This window comes from Marmota monax, unplaced genomic scaffold (assembly GCF_021218885.2).
Source record: "Marmota monax isolate L192 unplaced genomic scaffold, Marmota_monax_Labrador192_F-V1.1 WCK01_AAM20220418_F8-fsc00014, whole genome shotgun sequence".
Lineage (NCBI taxonomy): Eukaryota > Metazoa > Chordata > Mammalia > Rodentia > Sciuridae > Marmota > Marmota monax.
This window is the reverse complement of record NW_026695222.1, coordinates 1,554,641-1,578,141: the sequence shown is the minus strand read 5'-3', so window position 1 is coordinate 1,578,141 and position 23,501 is coordinate 1,554,641. Positions and strand designations below refer to the sequence as shown.

General features: G+C 36.2%; 1 long non-coding RNA gene across 1 annotated transcript in view; it reads left to right on the top strand.

Annotated features, from left to right (window-relative positions):
* Positions 1 to 10,277: 10,277 nt before the first annotated feature.
* Positions 10,278 to 23,501, top strand: part of LOC131423791 (uncharacterized) — a 68,795-nt gene continuing 55,571 nt past the window's right edge. The window contains exon 1 of the long non-coding RNA XR_009225844.1: positions 10,278 to 10,343. This is a non-coding gene — a long non-coding RNA (uncharacterized LOC131423791). The remainder of the gene's footprint in view (positions 10,344 to 23,501) is intronic.

Sequence of the window (23,501 nt, the reverse complement as noted above, 5' to 3'; positions counted from 1 at the left end):
GTAATTCATTGTCGAAGTGATCTTTCATTGTCTGATTTTGCTGTCTAATGTCTTCCTTGAGACTCCAGATGATCTGAAGCATGTATATCCTGAATTCTTTATCTGACTTTCCATCTGCTGCAGCTATTACCTCTTCTAAAGTTGAGTTGACCTGCATTGCTTGTGGTCCTTTCTTTCCTTGTCTTTTCATACTGCTCGCGTTTCTTTCTGCTTGGTGAGGCTGTTGTGTTATTGAAATTTTCCCCCTATATATTTATATTGCTCTTGTATAGTTGAAAAGTCTCCCTTGCAGGGGCGGGCAGCGGCTGTGCTCCTCCTCCAATTCGGGTGATCTGTCTACCACGCTGACGGGCCGCTGGGCCTGTTCTTCCGGTCGGTTGCAGGTCTGCCTACCTTGCAGGCACGGGCGGCGGCTCTGCTCTGCCCTTACTACAATTGGGGTGACGTGTCTACCACGCCGGCGGACCCTTGGGCCTGTTCTTCTGGTCGGTTGCAGGTCTGCCTACCTTGCAGGCGCGGGCAGTGGCTCTGCTCTGCCCTTACTCCAATTGGGGTGACGTGACTACCATGCCGGCGGGCCGCTGGGCCTGTTCCGGGCGTGGGCGAAGGCTCTGCTCTGCCCCTACTCCAATTAGGGTGACATGTCTACCATTCCGGCAGGCCGCTGGGCCTGTTCCGCCGGTCAGTCGCAGGTCTGCCTACCTTGTGGGCATGGGCGGCAGCTCTGCTCTGCCCGTACTCCAATTGGGGTGACGTGTCTACCACGCCAACAGGCCGCTGGGCCTGATCTGCCAGTCGGTCGCAGGTCTGCCTACCTTGCAGGCACGGGCGACGGCCCTGCTCTGCCCCTCCTCCAATTGGTGTGATGTGTCTACCATGCCTGCGGACTTCTGGGCCTGTTCTACCGGTCGGTCGCAGGTCTGCCTACCTTGCGGGCGTGGGTGGTGGCTCTGCTCTGCCCCTACTCCAATTGGGGTGACGTGACTACCACGCCGGCGGGTCGCTGGGCCTGTTCCGGATGTGGGCAGCAGCTCTGCTCTGCCCCTCTGGCTTGATGACAAAGTGAGAGAGACTCGGGTGTTTTTGACTCACTTTCTTTACCAGGAGACCAACTGTTTCTGTTGCCGCTGGTATCGATGAAGTTATCTCCTCCGCTGCTTTCTGATGACATCAGATCTCTGCCATGTTGGTATCCCATGCGAATGGCAGCATTTCGTTCCCTTTGCCGGGTGACCAAAGCAACGGGTGGGTCCTGACCGGCCCTCACGAGCCCCGTCTCAATCCTGTTGCCACTGCCTATGAAGGTTCGGTTGGTATTTACCTCCACAGTATTCAGCAGGACCCGGACTGAGAAGCAGTTTCCGCGGGTTCTTTAGCCCTGGGCCAGAGCAGTTCCGGGAGCCTGAATTCGGCTGCTCCAGGCTGGGTGTATGTTCTGATAGGAGCAGGCTCCAAGAAGCAGTTTCCGCGGGTTCTTTAGCACTGAGCCTGAGTAATTTGTCTGTGAGACGCAGGAGAATGGCAGCCTGAAATTACCTGTTCTATAGCTGAATGAGCTGCGATCAGTCTTAAACAGGGATGGTGACGCTCTCCAAGATGGTGGCTGCTGGCTTCCTCTGTGGTCTGACCGGTGTGGAGAACCGAATTGGACCGCTTCCTTCCCCCGTCTCAAACCCAGAATTCAGCACTGAGCACAGTGAGTGCACAGCCCGGCAGGAGCCCGCAGAATCCGCAGCGCTGTATCTTTGCGTTGCTATTTCATCGTTTTCCAGCGTGCGCCGCAGACTCTAGCTGCGGGGCAATTTGCTGAATAAGCAGCGTGACCCTCCGTGCAGACAAATCGCTCGCGTTTGAGCCCCCATAGCTGATCCTTGTGTGATGGAAATCCTTCCTCTAGGTTTTGGAGCACCCCAATTTTGCTGGAAATTCCTAACAAGATAGCTTTTAGCCGTTCTAACTCGTCATTCTCCCGCACAGTGACGCGGTACACGGGGGTGATGCACTCCCTTCGCCGCCATCTTCTGATACTCTTTATTATTCTTAGCAATAGAAGTACTATGCATACTCTATCATCCTAAAATGCCAATAGAAACATGGAAAGATACTCATTTACTATCTGAATAGAATTCAAGAAGACCTAATGTTAAAGAGAACATCAATATTAAGTGTTGGAACAGTGTCATGGGAACATCCCTAAATTTTTAATTTTAAATTAGAAAAGCTACTTTGGAAAGCCATGAGATAGTCCTTTTCCTATATTTTTTTATTGGTGCATTATAATAATTCATAATGGCTATATTTTCTATTATGCGTTTTTACATGCACCCAATATAACAGTATAATTTGGCCTACTTGTTCTCTAGTATTCTCCCTTAGACAGTTTTTAGTAACATTAACCTACTATATGACCAAACAATTTCATTCCTGGGTATAAGCTTAAGAAAAATCAAGAGTATGGGCCTACCTAAGCCACATATATGCATGTATATAATGGTGTGATTCATTATAGTTCCAAACTGGAAACAACTGAAATGTCCATGAGTGAGAAATAGATAAATTATAATGTATTCATATTAAAAAGTACAACCAATGAGATAGAATGATTTATTGATGGTTGTTTTTATGAATCTCAGAAACATAATACAAAATAACAGAAGCCAGATACAAAAGAACACATATTATTTGATTCATTTTATTAAAAGTTCAATAATAGCCAGGTACCATGGTGCACACCTGTAATCTCAGTGGCTCAGGAGGTTTGCAAGTTCTAAGCCAGCCTTAGCAATTTAGAAAAGCCCTAAGCGACTTAGTGAGATCCTGTATCAAAATAAAAAAAAGGGTTGGGGTTGTGGTTCAATGGTTAAGTGCCCCTTGGTTCAATACCCGCTACAAAAAAAAAACCCCAAAAACAAAAAACCAAAAAAAAAAATGTTCAGGAATAGTCAACGTAGTAGCTACATGAGAGTCTGAGGCTGCTGAAAAGATCCTAAGGGTGCCATCAAGGGTATTGGAAACTTTCTGTATTTCCATCTAGGTGGTAATTGCCACAGTATATACATAGGTCAAAGTCCTATAACTTTCTAAAGATCTGTGCATTTTACTGAATTATTCATCAATAAAACAAATTTAAATAAATAAGTTTATAAATCTGAAGCTCTCCTTTCATTGCCATGTGAGTGTGGGGGAAGAGAATTTCTTTGTAAGGGAGAATAAGTGGTAACTTTCTTTCACACAATACAGAAGTGTGTTTTGATAATGACTGGTGGCATTTTGAAGGTAATCACTATTGGAGTTGGAAAGTACACTTCAAGGCCCAAAGAAACAAGGACGAGAAGAGAAGTTCAGAAAGCAAAGTGAAATAAATGGAAAATGTAAGGAACAATGAATGGAATCAAATCAATACTTTGGTGGCTGCCTTCGGTGAGCACAGGCTGAATTGTCCTACATAAAGCAGAACAAATTAAATTTGTTTAAAAACACAGTCTTACATTATTTACAGGATATAAAAGAATGGGAGCAGAAGAATTGCTGGCAAGTATGAACAAAAAAAGATTAAGAGGTGAAAGAGGACAAAAAAAGAGTGTCCAATTGCAAAAGGCGTAATTTAGGAAGAAAACACCAGTCCCCCACTTACATTTACTAAACACTAAGCAAATTGCATATATATGTACATTTATTTTTGTAATATATATAATCTAGGTATGTTCCATGAATATTGCTGTATTTCAGTTTTCACATATTTTCAGATGCAAGTGTATTTTTAAATACATTAAATGAAACTATAAGCTTATATTACTGTCTTTTGGAAATAAACTTACAACATTTAATGTTTTATAGTAAATGAAACTCAAGACACTTATTTTAGCATTAATTTGTTTAAAAATTAAATAATATTTAGTTGATAGAAATGGCTAGACTCATTTTGCAAAAGTGAATTCAAGTTTATTTTAGAAAATTCTAAAGTTGTGTCACAATAACAATTGTTAAATATCACCATAGAGTAACTTGGCTTTCTCTCTTAAGGATCTGAAAAAGAATGAGATGCTCTTTCCTGGATCCAGGGTCCATTGGGGCCCACCCAGTCCCTCTGGCTAGGAAGATAGCAAGGAAGATTGACTTTCTGGAAACAGCTAGGAAGATTTTGTGTCCTGCCATCTGAGTATCTTTTGCTCCAGTGGAGAATTAATGGTTCCTGTTTTTGAAGGTTTAGAGATCCTGTGAATACTACAGCTAGATTGTCTTATTTCCACTTTGCAAAACTCAAATATTCCACTTGTACCAGCAGATTTTTATTTCAAATATTCTACATTTAATTGGTCATCTATTTCTGCTTTAAATACAAATTATTTTGCCATATAAGAAAAAAATGTATGAAACTATAATAGACAAGAACCATATTAAATATATCATGAATACAAATTTTTGCATCAAGTATTTCTATCATAAAGGTGCATGCTTCACATTCTATTGTTAACTGCATTCAACTGGGATTTCACAGCAGGAAGTTGTGTCTGGCTAATATGATTCGGTCTTACATGTATTTAATAGAGCATGCTGTCCTAGTTCTGTAGATTTGAACTTCCTTGTACAATTTTAAGTAAATGGACATCTACAGGCCTGAAGTCACAAAAGGTCAGTGCAGAGAAATCTTTCATCTCCACAACACATTGCAACAAACCCAGATATCTGGGGAGCATTTGCAAACTCAGGCTATACTTTAATTAAACTGAGACAGCACAAAGTTTTTATTTAGAGAGTGGCACAGAAATGAGTCACTTAAAAAGTAATATTTGGTAATCCTGGAATGAATTCACTGATTTAATATATGTGATTTCTATTGGCCATTTGAAGAGGTATTTAAAATATTTTTAAAGGAGATTTTGAAGTAGAATATGAAGAAATCAGAAATACTGCTACAAAATCCTAAAATGTTTCGAGAAGTTTAGAATCACTGATCCAGGGAATCATTTTAATTCTCTAACTCTTTGAATCTTTGCTGCAATTTAGTCATAGTTATTCATATATAAGTATTGTTATTCAGAACCTCATAAACTTGTAGATCCATGGTTGACTTACTTCAAACTCGGGAAACACACAATCCAACCCCTCTGTGTAAAGTCAGTCTTTATCCTCTTCAGTAACAAGAACATTTCAGGGAACGTATTGCACTTGTGGCACTGGATGAATTTCATGGTTTCTCTTAAAGGCAACATAGATTCAATCACAATGAGAGGGTGAGACTTCTTCCTGTAGTATTCTAAAATAGCTATTTTCTCATTGTAAATTATCCTTGGTGCTTCTATGACATAAAAATAATCAAGTTTTTTTGTTATTATTTTATAATTCAGCATATAATCACTCATTTCATATATTGTTTGGCAGGGCAGTTTAAAATTAAAAGACCTAAAGAAGTTGTAAGATATATAAGAAAAGAACCATCTCCTTATATATACAAAAACACAGCTTTATTGAGGTATGATTTATGTACAATAAAATACACATATTAAAATTTGATGTTTTGACATTCATGAAACCATTATCAGCATCAAGGTAATGAACACATCCACCACTCCCCAAAATTTTGCCATGTCTCTTGGCAATCCCTCCTTTCCATTCTTCCATCTTGGATGTTGATTTTGTATCTGGGGATTTTGATAAACTGCCTTTTTAATGATAGTAGACTTAGAATTTTCATAACATTTTCTAAATGTTGTTTTGAGTGGAATGGTTACAGAAAATATCCTTGTCTTTTTTTCTGAACTAATGGAATAGCATTTAGTCTTTAACTATGAAATATGATGCCAGCTATAAATTATTAATGATAGATAGATAGATGCCCTTGATAGAGAGATGTTCCTTATCAGGTTAAGGGATGTCTCTTCTATTCATATTTCATTGAAAATGTTTATCAGGCATGGATGTTCAATTGTATTAAAAGTTTTCTTCTGCATCTGTTAAGATAGTCACATGGGTTTTCTTAGTTTTCTAATAAAGTGATACATGTTGATTTCCAGTGTTAAACCAATCTTGTATTCCTGAGATAAACTGTACTTGGTAATGATCTGTTCCTCTTTTTGTATATTTATGTCATCCTTACTTGTTTTCCTCTACATATATCATGAATTTTTTTTCTGGCTTTCTTAACCTTTTCTTTTAATCCTTGATTTGGAATGATTTATGATAACATGTCTTATTGTTTATTTCTTAGCTATTGCCTTTGGATTCTTCAAGCTTCTCAGGTTTGTATGTTTTCATCAACTTGGAAAAATTTCAGCCACTATGGTTTGACTATATATTAATCTGTGTCTCCCTTTTTTTTTCTCTTTGGATATTTGCCTCATAAATGCTATTCTTGCTACTATTTTTTTGTTGTTGTTGTTTTTCCTCTTTGCACCTCTATTTTATTTTGTATTGTTTATATTGCTATCTACTCATCTATTTACTAAATTTTCCTTCTGCATGTTGACTCTACTGCTAATTCATTCCTGTGTAATTTCCTTCTCAGACTTTGTAGTTTTTATTTCTGGATGTTTCTACACACACACACACACACTCTCTCTCTCTCTGCTGAGAACTCAGCAAAACTCAAGTGTAGGGCTGGGGATGTGGCTCAAGCGGTAACGCGCTCGCCTGGCATGCGTGGGGCGCCACATAAAAATAAAAATAAAGATGTTGTGTCCACCGAAAACTGAAAATTCTCTCTTTCTCTCTCTCTGTCTCTCTCTCTCTCTGTCTCTCTCTCTCCCCTCTCTTGTCTCTTAAAAAAATACTCAAGTGGAAACTTCTGCTTGTTTCTCAAATTCTCTCTGTATTTAGCTCTCTCCTCTCTGGTTCTTAGTCCTTGAAATTGGTCTCTTGAGATTTTTCATCTTTGTCTTCTCAACTCGGGGAATCTACTGGTCTCAATCTCTGTCCCCTTCCCTGTGCTGTCATCTGGAAACCCTCCATGCAGCTGGGACAGTCGTAGGGCTAATCTTGTTTTGTTTCCTCTTTCAGAGGTCACTGCATTTTATTGTGTGATATTCAGCTTCTTGAAATATGTTTTGCGCATCTTGGTTTTTTTTTTTTTAGGTGGTAGCATAAATCTGGTTCCTATGGTTCCACTTTCATGTGTCCAGAAGTGCAAGTCCAAATCACTTAGTTTTAATTTCCTTGGGACAGGCCAGTTTGGGAAATATAGTCACACTACATGATATGGTGAAACTTAATTGTATGCTTAAAAACTTATCATTGGAGTGGATGATTATACACAATAAACAAACACCACTATTTGTGGGAAAGCCTTATTTTATAAAACATAAATGAATTACTGCATCCTTACCCTGATCGTTTACAACCTAACTTGCAGCTCCTTCCACCAGGAGATGGAATCTATTTCTACCTCCCTTGAATCAGGGCCAGTATTCTGGTTTGCTTTGACCTATAAAATGTGACAAAAGTGACTATGAGGCCAGTTTTGCACCTAGACCTCAAGAGACCTTGCATAATTCTACTGTCTGTGGGAAGCATGCATACTAATGAGCAAACCTGGACTGTCTTGGAGGAATTTCAGAAAGCATGTGGAGAGGAGGCTAGCAACTCACAGTGAGGACCACCAAGTGCAGCTAGTCTTCAGCTGCGCTCTAAACTGACTACAGATGCCTGGGCCATTTCTGCCAAGGCCAGCCAACCCTGCCAAATAAAGAGAAAGACTCTGTTTCCTATAGAATCATGAACTTACTGATGTTTGTTTTAAACCATTATGTTTTGGAGTGGTTGATAATACATCAGTAACTAAATGATGCTGTGTGTTTGCAAACAGATACATAGATGTGCTTAACTCTGATCTACACTAGCCATCATTAAACATGCCTGTTCAGGGAATTAGTGTAGTCAAACTAAATTAATTGGGTTAAATTCTAAGAGTTTAATTCAGTAATTAAGTTTTACCACCTTGAGTAATTATTTTTATAAAATGTTAAATTGACATCAGTAACACCAAAACTGTCCTTTAAAAGTGATACATAAAGGGTTTTCATCCACATTATGGGTACAATATGCTTAAAGACAAATTGGATATATGAGGTTATTGAAAGTTTAAAACTCAAACAATTTCCTCATTTTTCATAAAGATGTCCTATTAAATTCCTGCCTTCTAAGTGTAGTTTCTTTGCTTTTAAAGAAATTTACATTCAATTTTTGTTACAAATACTTCATTTTAAGAAGATATAAAATTCAATTTGCACAAATTGCTCAGAAACATTTCTGTTAAAAGCCACTGTAATTCAAGGGCAAAGCTGGGAAACTGTTGGGAAAAAATGTGAAATACCAGGCTTGTGGTGTGTCCTGGATTATGCACTGGAGTCCTGCCAACAGACCCTCCACCCATGGGAAATTTTTCCATGGAGAATGACCCTGGCAACCACAGACAGCAAGCCTTGTTTGCACACCTGGCAATCTGGTGGGTTTCCTGCAAAGGCTGGTCCAAATGTTTCACTGAACAGAACATTTGGAGATGAGACAAAATAATTTTTTTAGAAGAGAAAACTATGCCTGATTATCTGGCCCTTTTCGAAAATAAGAAGTTCAGAAAGAATTTGTTTATAGGAATTACTTGGATTTTTTTAAAAACTCAGAAAGAATAATGATTATCTTTCAGAGATGACTGATTAGGATGGGCCCAGGGGAAACAAGTGGAGTGCTTGGAGTATTCTAGGTCTTGATCTGAAGAGTAGTTACAAATATGCATGCATATGAAAAAAATCATCTACATTTAAGATTCATGTCTTCTTTATATGAAATTTATTTTCTAAAACCATTTTTTTTAAAAGAGGGGGAAAGTCCATGAGAATAGGATGTGTTGATTCTGGAAAGGGATTTGAGTGTTCACAAGCCACCTATTGCATTTATATTTTTAAAAGGCAGTTATTTGGAAAGATAATGTCAAACAGATATCATGCTTATAATTAGTAAAGAAACCAAAATGAAGGAAAGTTCTTTAAAAGTTCAAAAATATGATTTTACAGATTGAGCATCCTTAATGTAAAAATCTGAAATTCAAAATGATATAAACTCCCAAACTTTTTCAGCACCAATATGATTCCACACGTGGAAAATTCCATTCCATGAAACTATTTCATGTGCAAAATTATTAAAAATATTATATAAATGCTTTTGTGTAGGTGTACAAGGTATATATGAAGTGTTTAGATTTGTCCCATCTCCAAGATACCTTATTATGTACATGCAAATATTTTAAGATCTGAAAAATACAAAATCTGAACTACTTCTTATTTCATGCATTTCATATAAGGAATGCTCCACTTGTAGTAAAAAATGGAAAACCAGCAAAGTATGTTTTAAATGGTAAAAATGTAACTCTTTATCATTAGTAAATGCTATGGGGTTTCAGATGCAGATCTGCAACATGTAAAATCTTAGACATAGAATGAAGTGAATATGGAGATTCTATTTTAATTCTTGAAAAGGATGTGGGCAAGAAACTAGCAACAAAAGTGGGTAGTAACACCAAACTTTGGGGAAATATTCCAAAGGTGAGTTCTTTTCTGAGTCTCTTGTCAGAGCCTTGGGGTTGGATATCTCCAGAAGGGAAATGATGTTTCCTATCAATCATCCTAGTGATCAATCACCTGTGTAAAGTCTTCTCCTCTTATTTTCCTCTGTGTATAAACTCTGTAAAAAATAAAGTCAAGGTCTATTTTAATCAAAAGTTTATGAAATATTGATCCATATTTGGTATTGTGCTTTCTTTTTGTGTAAGCTTTTTCTTCTATATGCATTTTGATTATTTTGTATGGCATTCATGTTTCCAGATTTCTATTGTAAAGATAATAATAGCTTGAGGTAAAGGTCAGAGGAACTTGAGTGATAGTGGGAAGAGTCAGATGAGGTACAGTTACATTTAAAAACAATGCCATCCCTAAATCTTTTAAAGGATAGGACTGACAGAGCTTTAGAAGGCTCCCAGGACCACCACTATTTCATGGAAGTTGGCCTTTGGTTTCTCTGCAGGTGCTTGACAGAAGGAGTATCAGAAAAATTCTGCTAGTCCAGTGCAACTGCTGCTTTAATAATATCATAGTTTATTATTTCCTGGATAAATGAAACAGCACCTAAGTGTTTATTAATTTGAAACACTGATGACCTGGAATCTGGTCATAACAACTCAGAGTCTAATTTAATAAATTCCATTCACAGGAAAGAGTCAAAACTCTTATACAGAATGTGTTGAACTCAGTCTCTGGAAAATATTGGGTTAATCTTTCTATATTTTACAGCTCTCGAGATCAGAAACCTGAAATCAAGATGTTTATAGGGCTATGCTCTCTCCAGAGGCTCCAGAGGTGAGTACTTTTCTTGACTTTTCTGGTGGTCATTGGTTTCTTGACTTGAATTCTCAACTCTCCCCATATTTACCCCCATTGGTCATTGGTTTCAGCATTTTCTCCTCTTCTGTGAGTCTTCTTCTGATTGTTTCTATCTCAAACAACTCCTGGTTCCACCCAGGATAACCTTCCCCTTTCAATATCCTTAACATAAACACATCTTCTGCCAAGTACTGTATTGCACCACATAATTGTTGCAGATTTTATGCCAATTTTTTTTTTTTTGCAAAAATGTGGGATGCGACCATTATGTAAAGTTTTTTTAAAGAAATGTGCCAGGGTTATTAAAAATAATTTTTACTAAACTCTCTTTGATGCAAGATTAGGACACATGAAATACTTGTGTAAAAATAAATAAATAGAATAAAGGTGTTATGAAAAAAATTCTTTAAAAAATTTAAATAATTCAAGTTGACACACATTATTTATTCATGACAGGTTAGTAAACATTTTCCAGTCTGAAAATAAAGCCAAACATTAGTTATTATTTATTTGTGTATTATAGTCAAGATATTATGCTTGAGAAAATTTCCTAGAGTGTTGCCAAGTATGGACTTACAAAGTTTAATCTTTGAAGAATCTGCTCCATTTTGGTTTAGTTTCATTTATCTGATGCATGGTTCTGGGCACCACTCATGTAGGATGTGTTTACCCTTTAGTGCTGCAGTGGTCCAAACAAACCATGAAAGTTGGCTTTCAGAAATATGCCAACAATGCAGTGCACCCAGAATTCTTGGCAAGCTACTTGCTGTGCAGAACATAAACACACATCCATATGTCACTGGCGAATATATTGCTGCTATTTACCTTATAGGCAATGGGACAAAAAATCTGCTAAGATTACCCATTTAAAGCTTATAAGTCAATTTTTGGACTGAAAAAACAGGATGCCACTCTTAAATGATGGTGACAATTATATGGTGAAATACTGAAAGATAGAAATGGATCTTTTGCCATATGATGCAATATGCAAAGGTTTTATAGATTAGGATGTGGACATAACCTGTGGGGGGCCATCATTCAACTCACTTCAAGGATTTTTTTAAGATACATATGAGGTTTTTTTTAAAGATGGACACAACATCTTTATTTATTTTATTTATTTATTTTTTATGTGGTGCTGAGGATCAAACCCAGTGCCTCGCATGTGCGAAGCAAGTTCTCTACGGCTAAACTATAACCCCAGGCCCCACTGCAAAGATTTTAAAGAAAAGTTTAGAAGACTATGTATTTCTCTAAAATCCAAAGTTTGTGTATTTGGCTCTTGCTTGAGAATTTGGAGAGATCTGAATTGCTCCTATAATGAACTCCTGGAAGGGTACATTGAAATTTTAGATGGTGCTGTGCTTGTTTTGTTGCTGTGAAATTGTCTCTAGGTTCTGCTTCTCTTCCATTATCTTCAAACTTCAGAAGGTCCTTGTTAAAAAGTAATGGCCTTTCTACAGACTTTTTGTTTGTTTATTTTTGTACTATGGATTGGAACCCAAGGGCATCCCCAGACTGCATCCCCAGACCTTTTTATTTTGAGATAGGGTCTTGCTAAATAGATGAGGTTCTCACTAAGTTATTGAGGCTTGTCTCAAACTTGCCATCCCCCTGCCTTTAGGAGGAAACTTTATGGAATGAAATAGACCAAACTATGCTATATAGATTATGAATATATCACATAAAATTCTACCTTTAGGTATATCTATAAAGCTCTAAATAAAAAATAATATATAAAATAATATAATAAATAGAAGGAAGATAAGTAGAGTAGATGAAATGGAATAGGGAGAGGGAGAAGGAGAGAGAACGAGGAAGTACATGGGCCTGAAAGGGAGCAAATTATATTTCATGCCTATATAATTATGTCAAAATGAACCCCACTATTATGTATAACTATAAGAGCCTTTTTTTAAGTTGTAGCTTGGCTACTGTGTATTCTGAGGAATCAGAATAAGGTCAGTGCCCATATGTCTCAGACTTCTAGGGGTGGTCTTACCCAACAGAGACACTGATATTGGAATATAGGATAATCTATGATGAACACTGAGAAAACTGCTAGAGAAAAAGTGAGGAAAGTGGGGTGCAGGACATGAAGTTGTTGAGTGTCCATGATGTAGTGCCGTAGAAAATTCTGAAAAGTAGCTGAGGGCATTTTGAGGTGGGAGTGGGGAACAACTACTTACCAACTAATACCCAACAATTGGCTGGATTCAGGCAATGGTAGTTCCCATGACTGACCTCCCTCATAGGCCATTGAGGCACGGTTCATAAAGCAGCATTAAAAATAATCACTGTTTTGGGGAAGAGGTGATGATTTCCTATGCAAAGGAAATTTTTACCTTTGGTTCACTTCCACTAAACTATGTTAAAAATATCAGAGTATCAATACTATTGCCAGAGAATGGAGGTTTATGATTTGAAATAATATAGTTTAATTTTTCATTTAGTTGTGTGATTTTAATGTGGCACTTGAACAACTGCACACATTCTAATTTCTTCGCAGGAATAAAAAAAACCACTATAATTTCACAATCAAGAGCAGAAGGCTGGGAGAACATGAGCAAATCATGCTGGCCATTAATCCAGACCCACTGTAGGGATGTCAAATATAAAAAAATGAATAGTAATGCTACCAGGAAATTGAAGCGGAAAGAAGCCAAAATCCTTTTGTAAAATTTAAGAAAGATGAAAAGGCAATTTGAACACAGAGTTGACCCTGGTGAATAATTTGGCAAGACATAATGGCTTCTTCTAGGCACAGAGTCTATAGGCAGGTTAAATGCAACAAGCAAGAAATGGGCAGGGAGTAGATGTAATTCATGAGGCAGTGGGGTTCTTTATTCAAATAATGCCATGATGCTATTTTTCAGGTTTATGTGTCATAATGGAAGAAACAGGAATGCAAGTTGGCGATAGGATATGTCAATATTTTCCATCTTCAAAATGTCACCAGCAGTTAGGGAAATAACAATTTCAGCCACAGCTCTCATGGACACAATTCATATTGTTGACAGAGGGGGAAAGAATTTGAAAATGTATTGCATGTTATAAATCAATGTTGCTGAGTTAACCCAATAGTGTAAGAATCCTAAAATAAATACTTACATTAAATAATGTCCAAATAAATCTGTGTCATGGTATGTAAAAGGCCAGGGAATGTTATTTATATTTGAAGAAGACTGTAACAGGGAGGTACATTGCGTGTTCTAGGTATTGAGAACTATCTTTCCACTCTTTTCTTGGTAGGGTTTCATACAAACATCATTTCCTACCCTAGGTGACAGTTATTCAGAATAACAAGGGAAGAGTTGGATAAAGAGGTAGTGTTTATTAATCAACTATGTGTCAGGCATGTGTTAAAGTACTCTTGGGTCTGATAGTTAATTTACTCATCATAATATTAGTAATTAGGGGAATTGCTGCATGTTTTTGTAGAATAGATGAGGAGAATTGGGGTGTACATTAATGGTAGAATGCTTGCCTACCTTGTACAAGTCCCTTGGTTCAATCTATAGTACTATTAAAAAAATAAAAAGAGAAGAAGAAGAAAGATTAAACACTTGAACAAAGTAAGACAACTAATAAATATATAATCATGATTATAACATGAGTCTTTGTGACATTATTGATCCTTTTAATAGCATGGTATTATCTCTAATTTAATATATGCTCACTGCTTAGATAAGTAAAATTTTGATTTACAATGTAATTTCTCAGATGTATTTGTAGAGTGCTTGCTTACAAATTCCTCATCATGGTAGATATGTGAGGACATCATTCCTTGAAAATGTTATCATATGTATAAATATGTATATATACTCATATTTTTAGAATTAAGTATATGACCAACTACAGTAAAATAGATTACATTGGATGAAGCTCAGACAAAATAGAAATGCAAAAACAAAAAAGAGGATGATGTAACCATATTAAACAATTATGTTTTCTATGCTGTTTTGTATATTACTATTACTGATATCATTCTATATTATTTATTTTATTTATGGATTGTGCAATCATAAAAATACTTTTGCTGACAAGACTGTATATTCCTCACTATTTTTGTAAACCTTTACCTAACACTTGTAATAGGATAATTTTAAACTTTTAACCTCAATTCGATACATAATTTTATTCATGAAAACATTTTTTTCAAATATTTTCAAAATGTGTCATATACTAAGAAAAGTGAGCAAATGATACGAATTATCAGTGAACTATCACAAAGTGAACTTGTCTGTGTCAAAGGGAAGAAGAGATTCAATTCCATAGGATACTCTGTGAACCTGCCAGTCACTATCCTCAGTCTTCCCCATAGGGAATATCTTCCAATCCTGCTTTCAACCTTTACAGGAAGGGGCTGATAGAGTATGTTCTCATTTGTGACTAGTTTCTTCTGTTCAACTTCAAGTTTATCAGATCTATCCAGGTTAAAACAAGTAATGATAGTTCATTTCTTTTCTTTGCTAGGCAATGCTTACGTACATGGATATAACTCAAATTGTTTATATGTCTTAATACTGATCAGCGTTTGACTTGTTTTATGTTTGAGGATATTATGCATAATGCTGGTGTAACCATTTTCATATGAGCATTTTGGTGTATGTTACTGTTTAATAAATGTCTAGGAGTATAATTGCTAGGTCACATGGGTTAAATATATGCTTGATTTTATGAGAAACTCCCAGTTTCCAAAGTGGGTGTACTATTCTTTTTTTGTTTGTTTGTTTTTACATCTATTAGTTGTTTACAGGCCCATCGATTGCATTGTTCCATCTATCTATTCTTTAAACAATTAGGCTCTGCCTTACTGGTATTTTCTCTTGATTAGAGATAGTATTATAGGTCTTCATAGCCAGAAGGGATCCAGCTGCTCTCTATATATCTACAACACTGGATATTGTCACATGGATGATTTTAGGTAACTCCAAGAGTATATAAATCTCAATATGGTATTAATTTGTATTTCCACAATGAGTAATAAGTTTATGCACTTTTCATATGTTTAATGGTCCTCTGGGTAGGTTTTTGCAAAATAACCATACAAAGATTTTGCCCAGTTTTCCATTGGATTGTTTGATTTTTCTTACTGGTTTTAAAAAAACATTTGTACCCTATAAAGGAAAGTTCTTTATTGATAAAAGTTTTGTAAGCATCTTTCTTTATCCACTCTCTTGCTTGCTTTTTTATCTTCTTGTATGTTTTGATGACAAAAAGGTTAATTTATTCATCTTTTTTTTTTTAATTGGCAATTGGGGTTGAACCAAGAACCTGGTGCGTATTCTCTACCGCTGAGCTATATTGCCCATCAATACATCTATTTCTTCATGGTTAGTGTTTCTTGATTAAGAAATTATTTTCTACCCCAGTTTTATGAATGCATTCTCCCTCATTATGTTCTAGAAGTTTTATTGTTTTACCATTTTTTATATTTTCTTTTATGATCGTGATCACTCTTGAATTGATTTTCTGTAAATGATTGCAGGGGAAAATGTATGGTTTTCCATATGTTTATTTAATTGACCCAATACCAGTAATTGAAAAGGACATTCTTCACTCTCTATTCTACAGTGTCAATGTTGACATAAATCAATGCATGGATCTGCTTTTGAATCCCAAATTGTCGCATTGGTCTATTTATCTATTCTTCAAACAATCTCTCTGCCTTACTGATATTTTCTCTTGATAAGAAGTAGTATAAGACCTCACATCCAAAAGGCTGTTCTTTCAGATTATCTTGTTCATTCTTGTTCCTAACCCATTGCCCCATTTTCATATATCAGCTTTGAATTTTCCTTCAAAATATCTGATAGTTTTACTGAAATTTTATTTGAGCTTTAGATTAATTTGAGAAGTATTAACTTCTGAGATATGTTGAATTTTTTAATATAAGAAAATAGTATCTCTCACAGTATTCTTCTATATTGCCTAGGCTGATCTTGAACTTCTGGGCTCAACTGATGCTCCTGACTCTGCCTCCCAAGAAGTTGAGAATAGAGGCACCCACCTGTTGTAAACACTGTCCTTTTTTCTTTCCTTCTTCTTCTTTTTTTTTTTTTCCTGTTTGGTACTAAGGATTGAACCCAGTGGTGCTTTAACACTGCACTTTTACATCCCCAAACTTCTTTATTTTTTGTTTTAAGAGAGGGTTGTTTGGAGTCTCTCTAAGTTAGTGAGATTGGCCTTGAACTTGTGATCCTGCCTCAGTCTCCTGAGTTGCTGGGATTATAGGCATGTGTTGCATGCCTGGCTATATCCTTTTCTTAACATTTTTCAAATGGCAGTGTTTATGAAAGAGTTTGCAAAAATACCTACACTTCTTGACAGCAATAGCAAAAGAAAGTATATGTTGAAGGAATGAAATCTTAAATACACCAAAGATGTGAACGGTGTTTACAAAGTATTGATCTTATGATCTCCATCATAAAAGGAAAACTAATCTAGCAGGAATATTCAGGATCTTCAATGTTTAGGTGACAGATATAAATTAAAAATCATTTCCTAATTGTTTCTTGATAGAATATAGAATGCAAATGATGCCGTAAATTGATATATTGTTCAGTAACCTTGTTATAGCCACTTAGGAATACGAACAGGTTATTTGTAGATTATAGTGGATTTTCTATGCACACAATCATTCCATCTACAAGTAATGAATGTTTTATTTCTTCTTTCTTATTATTTCACCTTTGTAAAAACTTCTTTCCTACTGAACTGACTAGGTCTCCAGTACAGTGAAGATTAGAAGTTGTGATAGCATGTATCTTTCCCCAATATCACGGGAAAAGCTTATTCAGACACTCTTAGATTAAAATGCTCCCTTCTATTCCTAGCCCCCTATAGTTTTTATTGTGAATATTGAGTTTTGTCAGAGGCTTTCTCAGCATCCTCTGAGATACTTTTTCTTTTCTTTTTTTCCTATTGTGAATTATATGCTTCAGCTTTGAAGGTGAGCCACCCACACATTCTTGGGACAGCCCTCACTTTGTCATGTTCTATCTTTATTCTAATAATATATTCTAATTATATAATTATTCTATTTATATATTACCAGGTTTTTATTGTTATTTTGTTTATATTTGTGTTCATGTTCATGGGAGAACTTGGGCTATACTTTTTCTTTCTTTATTGTCTTACTGGGTTTTAGTGTCAAGGCTATTCTGGTGGGGAAGAAAAAACAAAGTAAAATGAGTTTCTTCTTCTTCTTTTTTTTTCACTATTATCTGGCCATAATTTACATAAGGTTGACATTACTTCTCCCTTGGATATTTGGTAGAAATCACAAGTGAAGCAAATTGAAGTAAGAAGTTTTCTTTGTGGAAATGTTCTTTCATATTAAAATTTTTTTCTTTTGTTCATTACACTTAAATATATATTAGGGTTTGTTTTGATAAACATGCATGGAATATAATTTGCTCCAATTCAGTCCCCAGTAATTCCCCTTTCCTTCTACTTTTCCATCCCTGTTTTCCTTTCTTCCACTCTACTGACCTTCTGTTTATTTTTTAATTTTAGGATTAGTGCATTATGGATGAAAAGGTGAAATTCACTGTGGTACATTAATATATGTAGATAGGATAGTTTGGTCAGATTCTTTCCACCATTCCTACCTTTTGATAAGAGCCACTAAAGATGTCTCTTTTTGTAGCAGATTTGGTCAGAGTTTTATAATATTCTCCTGTTATTTTTTATTTATAATGGTGTCCCAGTTTTCCTTCTGTACATGAGTGCTTTGTACCTCTTTCATTGTTTCTGAATCTGTCTTGCCAGAGGTTCAGTGATTTCATTAGTCTTTCTAAAAATAGCAACTCTTGGCTTTGTCAATCCCCTCTATATTGTATTTATTTTCCATTTCCTTAAGTTCTTACCCAATTATTATTACTTCCATCCTTCTACTTCACATTTAATTTGATATTCTTTTCTAACTTCTTGAGATGATGTTTAGATAGTCAATTTTCAGTTTTTCTTCTCTTCTGCGTATAAATATTGCTATAAACTCCCCTTTAGTCATAGATTGAATTATGCTCCCTAAATTTCAATTTCAGAGAACTTTCTGTTTCTCAGTTAGCCATGGATAAATTAGAAATTTATTATTTAATTTCCACACACATGATATTTTCCTTTTTCTTGTTGTTATTGATTGCTAGCTGAATTCTATTCTGACCATAAAACACACTATACTTGATTTTAATCCCATGAAATTTGTTTAGATGTGGCAGGCATGAGATCCACTTTGATAAATGTTTCTTGTGCATTCAAAAGTGGTATTATTGAAGGTGGTAAAGGATACAGCATACCCACCAATTGGGTCAAATTCATTCATCATATTTACTTTTCTTTAGTAATGTTTTATCTGGTTATTTTCTAATATATTGAGATATCTGCATTAAAATCTCCTTCTATGAGTGACATTGATATATTTTCCCTTTTTCTTCTGTCATGTAGTACATTATATATTTGAAACCCAGTTACTGGTTACCAGGTTATATGCAATTATTTGCAAAGTTATATGGGTATCATGAGGTTTTAACTTTCTCCAAAGAAAATAATCCATAAATCAGTGAGATCAGAAACATATTATATTATAATATATTATAATAACTATTTACAACTAACTGGGGAAACCAAAGTCAGTCTGCCTGAATCTGTAATCTCCCACTTTTTCCTTTTTTTATTTATTTATTTTTATTGGTTGTTCAAACATTACAAAGCTCTTGACATATCATATTTCATACATTAGATTCAAGTGGGTTTTGAACTCCCATTTTTACCCCAAATACAGATTGCAGAATCACATCGGTTACACATCCACGTTTTTACGTACTGCCATACTAGTGTCTGTTGTATTCTGCTACCTTTCCTATCCTCTACTATCCCCCCTCCCCTCCCCTCCCATCTTCTCTCTCTACCCCATCTACTGTAATTCATTTCTCTCCTTGTTTTTTTCCCATTCCCCTCACAACCTCTTATATGTAATTTTGTATAACAATGAGGGTCTCCTTCCATTTCCATGCAATTTCCCTTTTCTCTCCCTTTCCCTCCCACCTCATGTCTCTGTTTAATGTTAATCTTTTCCTCCTGCTCTTCCTCCCTGCTCTGTTCTTGGTTGCTCTCATTATATCAAAGAAGACATTTGGCATTTGTTTTTTAGGGATTGGCTAGCTTCACTTAGCATAATCTGCTCTAATGCCATCCATTTCCCTGCAAATTCCATGATTTTGTCATTTTTTATTGCAGAGTAATACTCCATTGTGTATAAATGCCACATTTTTTTATCCATTCATCTATTGAAGGGCATCTGGGTTGGTTCCACAGTCTAGCTATTGTGAATTGTGCTGCTATGAACATCGATGTGGCAGTATCCCTGTAGTACGCTCTTTTAAGGTCTTCAGGGAGTAGACCGAGAAGGGGAATAGCTGGGTCAAATGGTGGTTCCATTCCCAGCTTTCCCAGGAATCTCCATACTGCTTTCCAAATTGGCCACACCAATTTGCAGTCCCACCAGCAATGTACAAGAGTACCCTTTTCCCCACATCCTCGCCAGCACTTGTTGTTGTTTGACTTCATAATGGCTGTCAATCTTACTGGAGTGAGATGGTATCTTAGGGTGGTTTTGATTTGCATTTCTCTGACTGCTAGAGATGGTGAGCATTTTTTCATGTACTTGTTGATTGATTGTATGTCCTCCTCTAAGAAGTGTCTGTTCAGGTCCTTGGCCCATTTTTGATTGGGTTATTTGTTATCTTATCGTTTAATTTTTTGAGTTCTTTGTATACTCTGGATATTAGGGCTCTATCTGAAGTGTGAGGAGTAAAAATTTGTTCCCATGATGTAGGTTCCCTATTTACCTCTCTTATTGTTTCTCTTGCTGAGAAAAAAAAAAAAAAAACTTTTTAGTTTAAGTAAGTCCCATTTGTTGATTCTTATTATTAACTCTTGTGCTATGGGTGTCCTATTAAGGAATTTGGAGCCTGACCCCACAATATGTAGATTGGAGCCAACTTTTTCTTCTATCAGACGCAGAGTCTCTGATTTGATATCAAGCTCCTTGATCCATTTTGAGTTAAATTTTGTGCATGGTGAGAGAAGGGGATTCAGTTTCATTTTGTTGCATATGGATTTCCAGTTTTCCCAGCACCATTTGTTGAAGATGCTATCCTTCCTCCATTGCATGCTTTTAGCCCCTTTATCAAATATAAGATAGTTGTAACTTTGTGGATTAGTCTCTGTGTCCTCTATTTTCCCTCTTGAATTAAATATATGTCAGCTACCTTTAACATCTGAGCAAGAGCAGACTCCAGCTTTAATCAGTATTTTAATTTTGGATTTAGTATTTAGAATTCCAAATTTTCCTGTTTAACTTTTTTTAAAATTATTTGTGTAAGTCAGTTTTCTTTTTATCACTATAACTTAATATCTGAGAAAAACAACTGAAAGGAGGCAATACTTATTTTGGCTTACAGTCTCAGAGGTTCAAGTCCATGGTTGGCTCCACTGTTTCTGGTGGAAGGATGTGACAGAGCAAAATTGCTTACCTCATTGTGGCTTGGAAGCAGAGGAACAAGAAGGGGTCAGGAATCAGATATGATATCCAAGGACAGGGCCCCAAGGACTCACTCTCTTCAACTGCGTCCCACCTCCTACAGTTGCCATCATCTCCTTATAATCCATTCAAAATAATATGAATGCATCACTGGATTAATCCACTGAGGAACTTAGCATCCTTGTGTTATAATCACTTCCCAAAAGCTCCACTTAATACTGAATATTGCTGCATTGGGGACCAAGCTTTTGACACAGGAGCCTTGGGTGACATTCTAGATCTAAACCACAATATCGTCAAACAAAGAACCTTTCTCACTCTTAACTCTGATGTTTGTGTTAAGGTCTTTTAAACTCATTTTATTTTATTTACTTATTTTTGGTTACAAGGAATTGAACCCAGGGATCTTAACCACTAAACTACATCCCTAGCCCTTATTATATTTTATTTAGGGACAGGGTCTTGCTAATTATTTAGGGCCTCACTAAGTTGCTGAGGCTGGCTTTGAACTTGCAATCCTCCTGCCTCAGCTTCTGTAGCTACTAGGATTACAGGCTTGAATCACCATGCCTGGCTAAACTCATTTTAATATAATTATAGCAGATAACTTTCAGTTAAAATTTGCCTCATGTATTTTTCCCAATATTGTCACATATTATCAGTTACATAAAAGAAGAACAATTACCAATAGGCATGGAAAAATAATAAAACCCTAATGCAGAAAATGCACCCTACCTTCCATCAAAAATAATCTAAGAACTGGAAAACCACTGCGATCTGAGGATTCTTCCCTCCCAGGTCTCCTATTTCCTCATTTCTGCTTTGTTTTACAAAACAGTACTCTATCTCCACATTTCTTACCCTGTTTAGAGTGTAGGAGACCTGAATAAGCCAACTCAAAATATGCTTCTTGAGCATAAAGCTTGTCAAATGACAGCAAGAAGTAGATGCAGGGAAGCTCTCTGCCCTCCACCTGTGTGCCTCAAAGCAGGACATAAATTTCTGAAGGCAAAAGATATCCCATCTCCTCCTACCAGGGAGGACAAGGTTAACCACTGAAGGTAACTTCAAATCCTATGAGATGGCACCAAAGGAATCTATCTAAGCAAACTTTACTCTCTTTACTATTACAGATCTCTATCTGCCATTTATTAGCCTTCCTACCAGTTATCACCCCTAGAGACTCAAAGTCATTTTCCTTTGTCTGTTACTCTCAGAAATTATTCTTTGTTGAAGATGCTTTATAAGTTGACATCCAAAATTATCTCTATGAAAACTATTCATTCACTTGGTATCTCTCTTGAAAATGTGAGATATGCATCTGTTTAAATATATATATGTATATATATATATATATATTAAATTATATAATATATATAATTACTAACAGGCATGGAAAAATAATAAATGCATATATATATATATGTGTGTGTGTGTATATATATATATATATACATATATATATATATATATATATATATATATATTCAGTTGTAAGTGGACACAATACCTTTATTTTATTTATTTATTTGCATGTGGTGCTGAGGATCAAACCAGGTCATCATACATGCTAGGCGAGCACTCTACTGCTGAACCACAATCACAGCCCAAGATATGCATCTTAACACTTTTTTAAAATTTTTATTTTGTTAATCTCCTCATTTGATACAGTGGGTCCATTTCCATTATGAATTTATAAGGGTCGAGAAAAAATTATTATTTTTTTTCTTTCCAAGAAGATGCTAACATTAGTTGCATAGGGAAGTTTCAAATGTGCCTTTTTCCTTATGAAGGTTCAATAATTTTAGTCTATGAGATAAACTGACAGATTAAAAGAAAAAAGTGACAAATGTATTAATGCACATTAACATTAGAGCAACATATAGAGTGTGAGAGTCAAATGAATATCTGAACCTCATGGACAACCAAAGAGATAGGGGCTTGGCTTGTAGGGGGAAGGAAAGGGGTAGCAGGCTATAGAAAGTTAGAGTTGGAGGTACACAGTGAGCAGGGACTTTCTTCTTATGCAGATAGTCCCCCAGATACAGCCACCAGTGATACTGTCTGGTTCCCAGTGTCTTATTCTGTTAAAAGATCCTTCCTAAGCAGAAAGAAGAGTAGGAGATAGAAAGACTATATTTCCTGGCTGTTTACTTCACTAATGTAGATTTCCTTTACATATGAAAATTTCTCTTACAAAAGGGCAGCCTTCCAGAGCCATTCCTGTATCTGCAGAGGTCTGCAGTTTCTCTGAATAACCAACTCTAAATATTCCAAAGAAGCATACTGAGGTAGGGTGATTTATCCTCCCACAGCTTCGCTGTCCATCTCTCATCAGCAGGTTCTGGCTTTCCATTTCCTCTTTTTATTATCCTCTGGGTTGACTTACCTTATCTCATTTAAGCTAGGTGTTAAATATTAGCTTTCTGGCCAAGTGATGGCACCAGTCTGCAGTTCAAGATGTGAACAGGGGGTGTGTAGGATCTGGTCCAATGAAGAGTAGAAAATCAGTCCCAAAACAGACAATAAGAAGAGCCCTGCCAATTGCTGGTGATAATTGGATCTACAACTCTTCTTTGCAAATG